The sequence below is a fragment of the Suncus etruscus genome, chromosome 11 (genome assembly GCF_024139225.1).
Source record: "Suncus etruscus isolate mSunEtr1 chromosome 11, mSunEtr1.pri.cur, whole genome shotgun sequence".
Taxonomy (NCBI): domain Eukaryota; kingdom Metazoa; phylum Chordata; class Mammalia; order Eulipotyphla; family Soricidae; genus Suncus; species Suncus etruscus.
In genome coordinates, this window is record NC_064858.1 from 13395780 (window position 1) to 13407076 (window position 11297).

Genomic DNA, 11297 nt, shown 5'->3' on the forward strand with positions numbered 1-11297 from the left:
TAGTATTTTCATTATTGGTGATTTTATTAAAGACCCATGCATTCCCTTCCTATTGTTCATTAGTGATATTTCCCATGCCATTACTCTTCTAAATTTTAAATTGGATTTAAACACCAAACATTGGATTGAAAACCATTCTTGACCCTGGGCAATGTTGGATTCAAAGAATTTTTTCTAGGCCCCATGTATTTTGAGTTTTCCTTAATTAAGGCAGAAAAGTTCTTTCTAACTGCATAAATGCACCATTTTTTTTCTTGTAAACACACCTTATTTGGCACATCATAATTTATTTCACTCTTCCACAATGAAAATATCCTCTCTTCTTGCTAGCCAAACCAATATGCCTAGTTCAGTTGTAAAACTGTTGAGGACATTCTTATTGTGTGAGTGTGAACATGTGCATATAATAGATGTGAGAACTATTTTAATTTGATTTTGTCACTGTCTGAACGTTTTAACAATTACCATGCTTTTGAAGACTGGTTTTTTGAGGGCTTTTGTCAGGCTTAAAAATGATTATAAAAAATTTTAGAAACAGAATTGTGGAAGTCCCTAGCTCCGAGATTTCATTTAATGTAATCATATACTTCCTTGAGTAATATTTTATTGTTTTGTTCTCCCTAGAGCACAATTTAGAATGTATTTTGTGAAAGGGATTTAGATAATCTTGATAAGCAAGCTTTTGCTTATTTTTTTTAATTACCCAGATCAGATTTTCCTTGGTTTTACCTCATCTTAAAAATTTTCAGAGGCTGTGCCAGGATTCCTTAGGGGCACCATGTTTCTTGATAGACAAACAAACAAACAAAAAAACATACTATATATTTGTCCTGAGGAATTAAAACAAAAATCTCAAGTGTAATCTTTTGGTCTCCAAATCAGTTGCATGCTATCTCCCATTCCTAAAACCAAGATTTTACATTAGAGTGAAACTTCATGATGCTAAGAACTTGATATACATAATTTATGTTTAGAAGACTTGGCCAAAAAATAAACTTCTTATAAAAAAATTGTGATTTTAAGACATTATGCATTTGCCTGTGTATTTTTTTTCATTTTTTTTTTTATTTAAACACCTTAATTACATACATGATTGTGTTTGGGTTTCAGTCATGTAAAGAACACCCCCATCACATTCTTACTCATTCTTTCTTATTCTCCTAAGAGAAATGCTATGTTATTGAAACTCATTTTTTTAAATAATTTTTATTGTGACAAATGTGAATTACAGGTCTTTACAGTTATGTTTGAGGTATATAGTGACAGTGAATTAGGACCATTCCTACCACTATTGTTGTTCTTCCTCCACATCTGTTTTCAGCTGCACATACCACCTTATATGCCCCCTGAACTACTATTGTAACAGGTCCCCTTTGTGTATAGCTTGTTATAGATTCGGTTATTTTGATACTTTTGTTCTTGACTTTGGGCTTGATATTTAGGTCTGATCATTTTTTATTTCCACTCAATGTTCATGTGACTCTTTGCTTCCGGTACCATCTACATTTTCTTGAGGCAGAACAAGATGACTCAAGTTCTGTGGTTCTGTTGAAAAAAAAAAAGCTCGGAGGAGCCTTTCTAGAAGTTATAAACATAAATTTAAAAGAAGAAAGCAAAAGAAAAACACCAAACCAAAACAGTAACGACAAAAAAGGAAGAAGGGCTGGTGTGGCAAGGTTTGTTTTTTGTTTGTTTGTTTGTTTTTTGTTTTTTGCACAGGCACAGTAAGTACTGGGGAAATTAGAAATGGAATTCCTTGACCTAAGAGATACAGGATTTCTCCACCCTTGAAGCATACTGTCATGGGAACTACGGGTTCTGGACATGTACATTGTAGAACCCAACATTGTTTTATGGTGCCAGGAAATGTTCTGCTCAGTGTGGCTATCAAAATCAGTTCAGTCCTCTGTAATTAAAGATCCTTGGATTTTCCCAGGCTATAGAATGAAGTCTAGAATAGAGTCTGTATGGATCCAGAAGTTCTGTGCTGGATGATTGTTGTAGTCATTCTGTAATTAGTGATCTTGGTTTTCACAATGCTTCTTTTGTCATACAGAAACTAATTTGATTTAGTTAAGCTTAAATTTTAAATTCTTATTTCTTTACTTTACCAATGGATTAGCATCATTGAAAAGCCCATTTAAGCTTCGAATCTGAGAATATTCTGCCTATGCTTTCCTTGATGTACTTTATATATTTAGGTCTCATCTCAAAGTTTATGATCCACTTTGAGTTGGCCTTTGTGAATGGTATTAGATAATGCAGCTCACTACATATACATGATTTTCTACATATTCAATCCTAAACCTGAAAGACAGACATCCAAATGGGAGAAAATATATGTGCTTAAGACATCAGATAAAGGGTTGCTATCAAGGAGGAAAGAAAATGTGGAAAAAGACTCTTGTTGCATGATTTTGGTTGTTTGTTTTGGGGCCACACTGGTGATGCTCAGGGGTTACTCCTGGCTTGTCCTTAATAATTTATTTTTTGTTGTTTTTATTATTTTATTATTAATGGGGTGACTTTTTTTTGAGGGAGTGGTTTTTTGGGGGGCCACACCCAGTGATGCTCAGGGCTCAGGTTTTACTCCTGGCTATGAGCTCAGACATCACTCCTGGCTTGGGGGTACCATATGGGACTTGGGGGATCGAACCAAGGTCTGTCCTGGGTCAGCCCCATGCAACGCAAAGGTTCTACCTCTGTACTACCGCTCTGGCCCCACAGATAAAACAAAAATACATTAAAACCAAGAGAAAAGGTTGCAAAAGGCCAATAAACATGCAAAACTGTAAATCCTTAGTCCTGACTAATATATATCCTGCTCTTCTGCTCTTTCAGCAACATACTTGGTGTACTCTGTTTTCTGATTAAATTAAAAAAACACACTTCTGATCTCAATGATACATTTTCTGGTTGCTCTTCTTTTTAGGAAAATGCCTAAAGATGGACAAATGCCTAAGATTGGTTATTATGTGACCCAATACTAACTCTTACAATTCTTTTTTTTTTATTTGAAGTAAAAACAGATTTTATTTGAAGGTAATGAGAAAGAGGAAGAAGAGGATAAGAAAGGAAGTAACACACTCAAGAGACTTCTTCACCAAAAGTGGAGAGAGCATTGATACATAATCTAGCATGAAAGTAGAATGGCACATAACTCAAGAAGGGAGATGCAGGCAACATGTGCATGGCCCAAAGAGCACATGTGCTCCTCTTATACTTCTTAACAGAAGGATAGAATTTCAGTGTCAAGAACTATCATAAGAATGCAAATGAGGGCCCGGAGAGATAGCACAGCGGCATTAGCCTTGCAAGCAGCTGATCCAGGACCAAAGGTGGTTGGTTCAAATCCCAGTATCCCATATGGTCCCCCATGCCTGCCAGGAGCTATTCTGAGCAGCCAGGAGTAACCCCTGGGCACCGCCGGGTGTGGCCCAAAATCCAAAAAAAAAAAAAAAAAAAAAAAAAAGAATGTGAATGAATGAAGGAAGTAGAAATACTTCTTACTCCTGTCTGGAGTGTAAGTGGAGGAGTGGGGGTGGGGTGGAGGGAAATTTGGGACTTTGGTGGCAGGAATGTTGCACTGGTGAAGGGGGGTGTTCTCTACATGACTGAAACCTAACTACAATCATATTTGTAGTCAAGGTGTTTAAATAAAAATATTAATCTAAAAAAATAAGAATTTTCAGTGTCACCTGCTTGGAGAGGGAGGAAGAAAGAGGTAAGCATGTGTTACTTTTGTCTTCAGATTTCTAGACCTTTGTACACAAGAGAAATTGACTTGGGTGTTGAGATTAAAGACTGAACTTGGCCCCATCACTCCTATCAAGAAGTGTAGCCAGTAAAAATTCCTTAGAAAACTTTCTGCATAGCTAAACATTATGCAGCCAATACATTCTTGTCAGCAAGAACAAATTCACTCATGTTATATATAAAGAAACAAAGAAATAAAATAGAAAATGACTCATGAATATAAGCTCTTTGACTCAGACAACAGAACTGAGTTTATTAAGCAAGACAGACTAGGGAGGAGTGATTGTGGGAGAGATAAAGAAGACTAATAGTAAATAAAAATAGTGGCAAGTTTTTGATTCTTGGGTGATGGTGGAAGTTTAGTAACTTTGCACAACAAAAGTTAACAGAAATAAGCTTTAAAACATGTCACCTCAGGGCTGGAGCGATATCTCAGTGGTATGGCATTTGCCTTGCACACAGCTGACCCAGAATGGACCTCGGTTGGATCTCTGATATACCATTATGGTCCCCCAAGTCAGGAGCGATTTCTGAGTGCATAGCCAGGAGTAACCACGGAGCCCTGAGCATCACCGGGTGTGGCCCAAAAACCAAAACCAAACAAACAAACAAACAAACAAAAAACCCAACCAAACCACCCCCCCAAAAAAAACCAAAAAACATGTCACTACAATAATAAGAAACAACAAAAAATAAATTATTAAGGACAAGTTAATCAAACCTTTGACTTTATTAAAAACTTTCCTATTCTTGCCACAATCTTTGTATATAGTGTTAATCAATCTATTTGTTTTTCCAGCTTCCTAATCTGGCAGTAATGTAAGGAATAATTTTGCACAGGGGCCATACTAATCTTCTCTGTATAGTTCCAATTTTAGTATATATGCTGCTGAAGCACGCACTGTAAGGAATAATAAGACTATATGCCTTTTACAAAAATCCACTAAGCATGAACAACCTGCACTGCTTTCCAGACCTTGAATTTGTTAGCAACAAATTCTAATTAGGCATGTACATACCACAGGTACAGTTCCTGGAATTGAGTGTAATTATCTACTTAATAGACAAGGAATTGCCATTGGACTTGTTCAGAAGAGTTTAAAACAACTGATCAGATTCCTTTCAGGAAACCAGTCAGGACAATGTTCTGCTCTTTGTTTTGTGTTCAGGCAGAGCTTCCTTTCCTGTCCTCCTTCAAGTCCCCTTGACCCAGTTTTTATCATATAAATGTTGTCTAGAAAAGAAATCTGGTCTCATGTAAACTTGTATTTCTCAACAGCCAAAGAATCTGGATTTTCGTAACCACTCAGTTATAATATGGGGATTCAATAGAGTTTATATTGCATAAAGCATACCAATAATCAACTTAATTATGATTTAAAGTTAGTTGAAAATTAAATAATTTTTTTCATTTAACAAATTCCATGTAATGCCCCAAGAAATAAGACACAGAAATATTGAGCTATATGCAGATAGTATTGAAAGAGGGAAATTTTCCTTTAATTTTCTAGGTTTCTCTGACATTTCTTTATACAAGCAGAAAGAGGAAATAGGGAATATAACAGGCCTATGAGATGTTTTCTGAGTTATCCCTGCTTTATCTATCTCTTCATAGCTACCTCAATATCCTACAAGGGGAAAAAAAGAGTCTGAGAATTAGAACTGTTTATTCTAATTCTCAGCTTAACGCCGAGACTTCATCTTCCAAAATTTAAGGGAACCTAATTTTGTTTTGTTTTTTGTTTTTTGTCTTGGCTTCTAAAGACTCTTTAAAACCCTACTTTCAAGTCACCAGATGAAAAACAAAAACCCAGACAAGTTTGGTATTCTGTGTTCTGGGTCTTTCTTGATGAAAACACACACACATCTTATTTTAAATTAAATTGCAATGGTGAGTCATAATATTACCTATACTTCCTTAGTGCGCTCTACTTCCTTAATTCTGTGGTTCCAAAGGAGATAACTTAGTTTCTGTGTGGTGAAATAGATTCCTGTCTGATTTCATCACACTTTCAATAGACTTAAAGAAGGACTTTTGACCTATTCCATTTTGGCTTATTTTTGCTTTGATGCTTTTTGATTTATGAAACCACTAAGAGATGACTGGGAACCTTAGAGCTCTTCTTATGACAAAATCACAAGGTGCTTTTTATATCACACAGAGCTTTTGTTTCTCTGATGAACCACACTGTCAAATCAGATTCTGTGGAAGCACATATTTGTAAGACAAAGTAACACTATAGCCTATCTGAAGGCAGATGACTGCACAGTGAACTCTTCGCTCACTCCTACTTTTGTAATCTCAGTTAGATCATTAGTGCTTACTGCAGGAGGGAGGCATTATTTATGACCAGATTATGGATTGCTGTGGTCATAGTCTCACTTTCCAATTCTTTTCATTTATCCCTTCTGGTTTTAACATCTATCACTTTCTTTTATATATACCTCAGGAAGCAAAGGTTGTCTCCTTATTATTTTCTATTTCTAGGAGCAGAACTGACAAGAATGGATAAAAAGCTGAGTCCAAATCGATGTACAATTGCAGTCAACGTAAAATTGATGGAGCAATGATCAAATGAAATTAATAACCATACAATGTGACCTGAGGACAAATGCTGCTTGGTCTATTTTCTTTTCTTTTCTTTTTCTGGGGGAGGGGGGCTACACCTGGCAGTGCTCTGATCAGAAATTACTCCTGGCAAACTCTAGGCACCCTATGGAATATTGAGGATTGAACCTGGGTTATCCATGTGCAAGGAAAAAACCCTACTTTCTGTGCTACCACTCTAGACTCTGTTTAGAATACTTTTTAATGACTGGAATATACAATCATAAAATGAAGGTTTTTACAACTATAAAAATAATTGAAGTAAGTTGTCAAAGCAATTCTTAAAGATGAGGATGACTCTGATCCTAGAATGAACTCTGATAGTTTGGAATCAGTGGCATTATACTTAAAATTTGAGCACTGAGAATTCCTCACTGTCAAAATTTCCCCCAACTCTCTACTTCCTTTTTTCTCTAGATTTGCAGGGATAGATAGCAGAAGAAAACTGTATTTGTCTAGAAAGGCAACAGGGCAAATGCAGAGCTGTCTGATTATATACAATAAAAAGGTGAATCCAAAAAATTAAGGAGAACGCCACTTTGTAAAGGCAAGGAAACATTTATAAGCCTATTACTTTAGATGCTATGTAGCTAACATCCAGTTGTCTACTTATCTTCAGGCAGTATAATACAAGGAAAATATTAGATACAGAAGTACTTTAAATAAAAGTCAGAAAATAATATTTAACATAGTCTATTTTCATGTAAAGGGAAGAGGCATATTCAGTTTTAGCTTCTATATTTCTTTTGTCTAACTGATCTAAATAATATCAGTACCTTAGAGAATAACATGTTCAGAATTATTTAGTCATAGGGAAAGAATAAAATGGCAACTTGATAGCAGGAGTATTTAAGTGAAATGAGTAAAAAAGTCCACTAAGATAGTAATTAGTTTCCCTGTTCTCATTTTTGACAAACTATCCCTAACTAGTTTTACACTGTTTTGAATAAGCTACTTACTACACATCCTATAATACCTTAAAGAAGTAACTTGCTTTATTCTAATTTTGTGATGCATTTTATTATTTTTGGTATTATTGTTTGTAAGATACCATAGAAATAATTTAGTCGGTAAAATATGTATATTCATATAAACCTTTATAAAATAAAAATACCTAAATAAGCAAAATAATAAAAATAAAATTAACTCATATCCCACTGCTTTGGGGCCAGAGAGAGAATGGAGGTGGGGCGTTTGCCTTGCATGCAGAAGGACAGTGGTTCGAGTTCTGGCATCCCATTGGGTCCCCAGAGCCTGCCAGGAGCGATTTCTGAGTGTAGAGTCAGGAGTGACCCCTGAGCGCTGCTAGGTGTAACCCAAAAACCAAAAAAAAGAAAAAAAAATGAACATTTATATGACTTATTTAAGTGCACAAATAATTTTTTTGAGATTAAGTAGTCTTTATTAGTTAAAATCAATACTTAAGTAGTTAAAAGTAATATCATTAGAATAATGTTCTTCACAACTTTTATCATTTTAAAATATAATACTATGTAATGCTATATGTGAGAAATATAAATAATAAAAAATATAAAATTTCCTATTTTACAGTTTATGTGCTAGTGAATGTTGTTCTATATATCCTTCTTTTATGTAGTTGTCAGCAAAGTTTTCATGTTTATAATTTCAATTAAGTTTCTAAAAATATATGTACTTTCTAATAATGCTTGTGCTATAATTTACAGAAATACATGACCATATTAAAAATGACAAATTTGTATCATGTAAACTTTCTCTACTTTTAATTGCAACTGCTACAGATTTGCATTGAACAAATATTTAAAATCAATAATTATAATGACTATGGGGAATCTACAATCGTTTTTATTTTTTATAGATACAATTTTATTTTTATTTTAAAAGATATATGTTATACACATATATGTATTATATAGGAGACCTATACTATTTAAACATAGAAATATAAATGTTTTATATTTATTGCATTATATATATTTTATAATATTTGGGGGTCATACTCGGTGGTTTTCAGAGCTGACTTCTGGCTCTGCACTCAAATCAATCATTTATATTTTAACTTTGTGTGCTAGTAAGTGAATATGACCTCTTTAAAGGTACTGATATTATTTACTAGAAACTCAGTTGATTATCCAGTTTAAATAATTGATTGTTGTATGTTTATTCTGACATACATATCATGTTTAATCACATGATAATGATTAATTAACTTAACTATTGCTTACAATATTATTAAATTAATAAAATATTCTCTACGCTACTCTTTCCATTTTTATTTTTTATTTTTGGTTTTGGGCCCACACCCAATGGCGTTCAGGGGTTATTCCTGATTATAGGCTCAGAAATTGCTTGGGGGACCATATGGGATGCTGGAGATCGAACTCAGGTCCATCCTGGGTCAGCCACGTGCAAGGCTAACACCCTACTGCTGCACTATTGCTCCGACCCCTACACTACTTTTTTTTTTCTATTTTCTATGTTTTAAAATTTTTATTTTGATCATAATGGGTTACATATCTTTCACAGTAGTATTTTAGGTACATATTAACACTGAATCAGGGGAATACCCATCACCAAATTTGTCCTCCCCCCATCCCTGTTCTCTTTCTGCAACCATATCCTCCACCATCATCTCCCGTGCTGCTAGATTAGGTGGTCTCTCATTTCCTTGATATTTTGCACATTCCTCAGCATGTTTAGTTGAATAATGGCATTTCAAGTTGTATTCCTTGTGCACTGCAACTTTCTCTGAGCAAATACGATATGTGGGGATGCCCCTGTGCTCAACAAAGAAATACTGCATCTTCTACTTTTCCTGAAATTGTCTGTGCTCATCATCAATCTTTCTCTTCACTGCAGGCTTTGATGAAGTCATGATGAAGGTATGAAAAAATCTAATTCTGTAATAAGCTTCTCTCCCTTCTCTCCTTTAGGCCTTCTGTCCTTTAGGGACAGTGGGCAGGAGCAGCGGGAAATGATGTCTGTGCTAGGCGCAAAGTATTCGCAATTATTTGCTTACCGAATATTCACAATAAAAAATCGCATTAGTAAGAAAAAAATCGCAAAAACTCGTATTAAACATTTGCATACCCCGAATGGAACTGCTCGAGGTATGCAAATGTTTAATGCGATTTTTTTCTTACTAATGCGATTTTTATTGCAATTATTGGGTAAGTGAATAATCGTGAACACTGGGATATTTGAAGGCCGGCCGCGGGCCACAAAATGTTGTATGGAGGGTTGCAAAAGGCCTGCGGGCTGTGAGTTTGAGACCCCTGTTCTAGAGGCTTTCAACCTCAGTTTGAGCGAGGACATAAAAAAGGTAATTGAAACACCACATTGATACAGAAAGAAATATCAAATTAAATATCCAGTGAGCTTTACAGCAATAAAGATAAGCACCACACAATAGTCTTGGTTCTGAATTCAAACCATTCCAGAGTACAAAAAAAAAAGAGAGATAAAAATAAAATAAAATAAAATTGGAGACATCAACTTCAATATCTACCTCAAAATAAAGACATCTATAAAAATCAATTAATCAATAAATTTATATGTCAAAAATGATTATTTTGTGCCTTTATTTTCTTTTTCTCCTTGCATAGGCACAGTAACTATTGGAGATATTGTAGAGGGAATTCCCTTGGCCTAGGAGATTTAGGGTTTCTTCACCCCTGAAATATACTGTCATGGGATTAACTATAGACTCCTTGCATGATCATTTACTCTCCCCTTGGTGCTTTAGTAGTGTATGGAAGACTTCTGCTTCATCTTGGATGGTAAAATCAGACCTCTGGATCTAGAGATCTTGGTGACTGTGCAGCTCAAGGAATGGAGATTATGATGAAGTCTTTATTTGTGGTTCTAGCAGTTCTGCTTCTTCACTGTTGTTCTAATCCATCTTCTGTAGTTGGTGGTCTTGGTCATTCTGTTGCTCCTAGGATGGAGCCTGGGATAAAGTCTTTCATTATATTTCCGAAAGACCCATTCAGTTGCGGTTGTCTCAGTCAGACCTCTGGGATTGGAGATCTTGTTTGTTGAACAGATCGAAGAGCAAAAGCTAGGCTAGAGCTTTTTTTGCTGTTGTTGTTGTTGTTGGTCCCTGGATGCATACTGTCCAGTCCTGGTTGTAACAACCAGTCATCTGTATATAGCGATCTTGGCATTTGCACAGATCGAAGGGTGACATGTTTTCTGAATTTGTCTTATCGTTGGCTGATGAGGAAGGACAACTTGCTCTTAGATCAAGCTGTTCCCATTTCCTCGTCAGGTTATCAATTTAGAACAGGTGCATGTTGGTGTTAGAGCAGCATTATGAATGCCCTCGAGGGGATTTGACTCCTGGAGCTGTTGTGGAGCACTCTGTTGTTTCTATGTCTGGGATCCAGGAGTCAAGGCTGGACGGTCAATGTCTAGTTCCCTGGAATCCAAGTTGTTTCCACATGACATACTTTTAGATGTCCCGATATTGTAAACAAGTATAAGTTCTTATCTCTAGTAGATAAGAGCTTGATTTTACACATAAAATTTCCCTTTTGTTTAATATGCCTTTGCAGGAAGAAGTGGTGCTACATTATATTGCTGGTGGATTTGGGGATGGAGAGAGAAGAAAACAGTCACCCGACAAAAACCAAGAATATATATGCTCACACATATCTAAAGAAAAAAAGTTTCTTTTTCAAAAAAAGATTAAATAAAAGAAGTAATTAAAGGAATAAAGTGGGGCCAGGAGAGATAGCATGAAGACAAGGCATCTGTCCTTCCTGCAGAAGGGTGGTGACTCAGATCCCGGCATCACATATGGTGCCCACCAGGGGCGATCTCTGAGCATAGAGCCAGGAGCATCCTCCGAGTGTTGCCAGGAGTGACCCAAAAGAAGCCAAAACAAATCAAATCAAAAAACAAAAACTAAAACAAAACAAAAACAAACAAACAAACAAAAATGAACTAGAAT

At 35.6% G+C, this 11297-nt stretch overlaps 1 pseudogene; it reads right to left on the reverse strand.

Moving 5' to 3' along the window:
• Nucleotides 1-4588: 4588 nt before the first annotated feature.
• Nucleotides 4589-4654, reverse strand: LOC126023739 (uncharacterized; annotated as a pseudogene).
• Between the last annotated feature and the right edge of the window lie 6643 nt (nucleotides 4655-11297).